The following is a 4,807-nucleotide window of genomic DNA, read 5'->3' on the forward strand; positions in this document are numbered from 1 at the left end:
CTCATGTCAAAAAGAATTCAGCGCTCTCTTCTAGATTCCGTCACTTTCCATGGGATGTGTTCACAGGAGTTTTTCATCCTCTGCGGTTCAGTAGCGGACCTTCAGTCTGCCCACTATACACCTGTCAATGACATTTCATTGCTCTCTAAGGATCTTTTCTCAGTCTCAGACCCCACTTCTCACAGGTTCCATCGCTCTCTGTCACCATTCCCTGTGATCCATCGCTCTCATGTTCCCTCTTAGTCATGTCCAGTAGGCAATCTAACTTCAGAACCCTCTTCCACACTCACATCATAGCACTGACTCTCAAGGGCTCCCACTATGCCATCCTTCCCATTGTCTATTCCACTCAGTCCACTTTAGATCAGGAACATTTCCCATGGCTGCATGTAATAGGGTTGGAAACTAGCCTTGCACCTCTTACAAGGAAGACCGTATCCTTTACCTGACCTGTTGCTATGACTTACTGTTTGACCATATTGTTATACCTCCTAGGTGAACTGTAAGGTGACTGGTTCTAGAACATGTCATTCCATTTATGCATGCTTTTATGTCCCCCAGTACCTGTACTAATATGTGATTTAATATGTACCATGCCCCTGTGAGACATCAGCGAGGAAATTGAAAATGTATGTACCCACCGTAAGTATTAAGACCATGGTAGAGATGACATCATGAGCAGACCATGACAGTGTGCTGACACCCTACAAATATGTATGCATTGTACAGAAGGTATATGAAGTATACCATGATGTGTGCATTGCTGAAGGTAGGTGTGTTTGACAGAAGAAGTATAATGGATAGACCTGTACCTCTTCTGTGTTTCGGACTTCCTCTTGATTTTGGCTTACACCAAACTGTGATAAATACAGACTAAATGCTGAGGGGGCCCCAAACATGTCCTGTTACATGAGCCACGTAATACATATATATGTATATATAGCAGCTTTCAGTGGCGTAACTAGAAATGACTAGGCCCCACAGCAAGTTTTTAAACGGGCCCTCCCCAGAAACTTCTTCCCCCAACTCACGTGCAACCCCGACTCCTGAGGGTAGTCAAGATTGAGCTCTCAGACGAGGTTTGGCAGCTGCTCCGTCTGTTTCTTAGAGTGTCGCTGTATGTAATGTATTTGTATCATACTGTTGAGGGGGCCCTGACAATAAAATCTTTTAGTCCACCTCATGGGTGGTCCCTTGCGGGTCTGGGCCCCAAAGCAGCCGCTTCTTCTGCTTCCCCTAAAGATACACCCCTGGCAGCTCTATCTAGACACCAGTTTTATGGCATATGACAGTCGCAATTTTTTGCACAAACAGCATTTTGTGGAAAAACTAGGTTATTTTTTATGCTTCTCGATGCTCTCAAATGTTTTTCAAAAATTTAGCAAAGCTTCGTGGAATGGCCAACATGCCTGTCATACAGTAATTTAAGGTAGAAAAGTGGCGTAAATTGTAACTGAAACCTACGCCGCTTCCTAGGTGGAGCAGATTTCAGTTTCTGGCACACGAACAGTAGATGATGTGATAATGCAGGGCCGGCACTTCCATTAAGCCAAGGGAGGCAATTGACCCCGGGCCCCCAAGTCCTCTAGGGGCCCCCCCACAACTAACTATATTTTCATGGGGGCAGCAGCGAACAGTCACACGGAGATGAGCGCTTCCATTGTGGAAGTGCTCATCTCCATAGTACTCTGTATCGCCGTCCTCAGGACAGCAATACAGATGGCTGTGCAGCAGGGCAGGGGAGGGAGAGGCGTGTCCCTTCCCCTTCCTCGGATAGGCTGCAGGCACTAGGCCGGCAGCCTATCAGAGGCCAGTGCAGGTGGCATAATGACGTCATTGCGCCGCCTGAGCCGTACAACGCGGGACACAGGCCGGAAGAGGCCAGCATCGCATCGCTGACATAGAGGTAAGTATAAGTGTTTTTTTGGGGGGGGTTTTGTGTGAAATTGTTTACAATACTGGTGGCTACTGCCACATGATGGGGGGCTCTGGCTACTGGCACATGTTGATGGGGTGGGCTCAGGCTACTGGTACATGATAGGGGGGCTATGGCTACTGGCACATGATAGGGGGGGCTCTGGCTACTGGCACATGATAGGGAGGCTCTGGCTACTGGCACATGATATAGGGGGGCTCTTGCTACTGGCACATGATATAGAGGGGGCTCTGGCTACTGGCACATGATAGTGGGGCCCTGGCTACTGGCACATGATATGGGGGGGCTCTGGATACTGGCACATGATATAGAGGGGGCTCTGGCTACTGGCACATGATAGTGGGGCCCTGGCTACTGGCACATGATATGGGGGGCTCTGGCTACTGGCACATGATATAGAGGGGGCTCTGGCTACTGGCACATGATAGGGGGTCTCTGGCTACTGGCACATGATATAGGGGGGCTCTTGCTACTGGCACATGATATAGGGGGCTCTTGCTACTGGCACATGATATAGAGGGGGCTCTGGCTACTGGCACATGATAGTGGGGCCCTGGCTACTGGCACATGATATGGGGGGGCTCTGTCTACTGGCACATAACATAGGGGGGCTCTGGCTACTGGCACATGATATAGGGGGGGATAATAGGCTGAAATGGATAGACACATTTTTATTTGATTTTTTCAGCCTAATGCCTTATACAAAGTCAGGGTCTGGTCAGTGATTTTTATCCAAAACCAAGTGCGGCTGTAAACACAGACCAGGTGCAGATCTTTCCTTTATACCTTATTTCTGTGAAGACTCCAGTCCTTTAGCTATACCCCTGGCCCTAGCAATTTCCTGAGGTGATGATATCAATTCCCTGAGCTGATTTTATCCATAGATATACAATATATGGATGAAGCCACATGAGCTGAGATGAAAGCATTTTATTTTCGTGTCTCTGAAGAAAAGAGATTGGAATATTAATGGTGTCTTCGTGGTATTAAAATTATGTTTTGCTCTAACACTTGAAGATCCTGAGGCATTTGTATTTAAAGAAAGAAGAAAATTGCAGGCTGCGTTGGCCGGGAATCGAACCCGGGTCAACTGCTTGGAAGGCAGCTATGCTCACCACTATACCACCAACGCCTCATGTCAAAAGGAATTCAGCGCTCTCTTCTAGATTCCGTCACTTTCCATGGGATGTGTTCAGAGGAGTTTTTCATCCTCTGCGGTTCAGTAGCGGACCTTCAGTCTGCCCACTATACACCTGTCAATGACATTTCATTGCTCTCTAAGGATCTTTTCTCAGTCTCAGACCCCACTTCTCATGGGTTCCATCGCTCTCTTTCACCATTCCCTGTGATCCATCTCTCTCATGTTCCCTCTTAGTCATGTCCAGTAGGCAATCCAACTTCAGAACCCTCTTCCACACTCACATCAGAGCGCTGACTCTCAAGGGCTCCCACTATGCCATCCTTCCCATTGTCTTTTCCACTCAGTCCACTTTAGATCAGGAACTTTTCCCATGGCTGCATGTAATAGGGTTGGAAACTAGCCTTGCACCTCTTACAAGGAAGACCGTATCCTTTACCTGACCTGTTGACTTACTGTTTGACCATATTGTGATACCTCCTAGGTGAACTGTAAGGTGACTGGTTCTAGAACATGTCATTCCATTTATGCATGCTTTTATGTCCCCCAGTACCTGTACTAATATGTGATTTAATATGTACCGTGCCCCTGTGAGACATCAGCGAGGAAATTGAAAATGTATGTACCCACTGTAAGTATTAAGACCATGGTAGAGATGACATCATGAGCAGACCATGACAGTCTGCTGACACCCTACAAATATGTATGCATTGTACAGAAGGTATATGAAGTATACTATGATGTGTGCATTGCTGAAGGTAGGTGTGTTTGAAATTTAGGATTGCTGCCATCTATGAAGCAATTGCATTATCAAAGCTGGATAATACATGAGATGATGCAATACCTTCTGATCAGTTTTTTGGTTGTTTATCTCCTGGAAGGTCCTTGAGTAAGTCCTTGAATCACATGGCTGAGAGAGAACGATTGTGGAAGAATGAACTGATGGCTGCAGCTGGAGCCAGATCCAGTGATGATCCTGCAGGAACTTGCGGAAGTGGTTGTTACTGGAAAGAAGGAAATATCACCTCAGGGAATTGCTAAGGCCGGGGGCATAGCTAAAGGCTCATGGGCCCCGGTGCTCTCGATGCTCCTCTCCAGATGCAACTAGACTCTGCCACTGTGTCTCAGGAAACCAGATGATGATTGAAATTTTTCAAGACTCCAAACAATGGCAGGTCATCCCAGACAATAAATTGGACAACCTCCAGCACTCTAGATGTTCTGAAACTGCAACTCCCAGAATCTTGCTTTCACTTCTATAGGAGTTGCAAGAACAGCCGAGTAAGAGTGCATGCCGGGAGTTGTAGCTTCACAGCAGCTGGAGTTCTGAAGGTTGCTGATGCCTGATCTACACATACGCATCATATTAGGTTTGGGGCGTACATATGGGAACACAGATAGTCCAAGGGTACCTTGTAGAAGTCACACTGTCACAAACCAGCGGGTGTGAACCCACTGTGCCACGTGACCTACCTCCTCTCAGGCCGTTGTCTAAGTGAATCCCTCATTCTTCACAGTACCCCTGATGGTGGGGATAGACTTTCCCGAGGGGAACACCAGGTTGCTACCTCTTGAGGATTGGCACATGAGTTAGCTGGTCTAGATAGACCAGGAGGTACCAGAGTTACAGGCGTAGTTAGCAGGCCGAGTCGTAACCAGGAGCAACAGTGCAGGACCGAAGGATGAGGCAGAGGCAAAGTCAGACAAGCAATTGGTCAGGGCAGGCAGCACAG

General features: G+C 47.5%; 1 non-coding gene across 1 annotated transcript; it reads right to left on the reverse strand.

Annotated features, from left to right (window-relative positions):
* Positions 1-2,996: 2,996 nt before the first annotated feature.
* On the reverse strand, positions 2,997-3,068 carry TRNAG-UCC. The gene has a single exon. It is a non-coding gene; the product is annotated as a tRNA-Gly (tRNA).
* Positions 3,069-4,807: the final 1,739 nt, after the last annotated feature.

Source organism: Bufo gargarizans, unplaced genomic scaffold (genome assembly GCF_014858855.1).
Source record: "Bufo gargarizans isolate SCDJY-AF-19 unplaced genomic scaffold, ASM1485885v1 original_scaffold_1163_pilon, whole genome shotgun sequence".
Classification (NCBI taxonomy): Eukaryota; Metazoa; Chordata; class Amphibia; order Anura; family Bufonidae; genus Bufo; species Bufo gargarizans.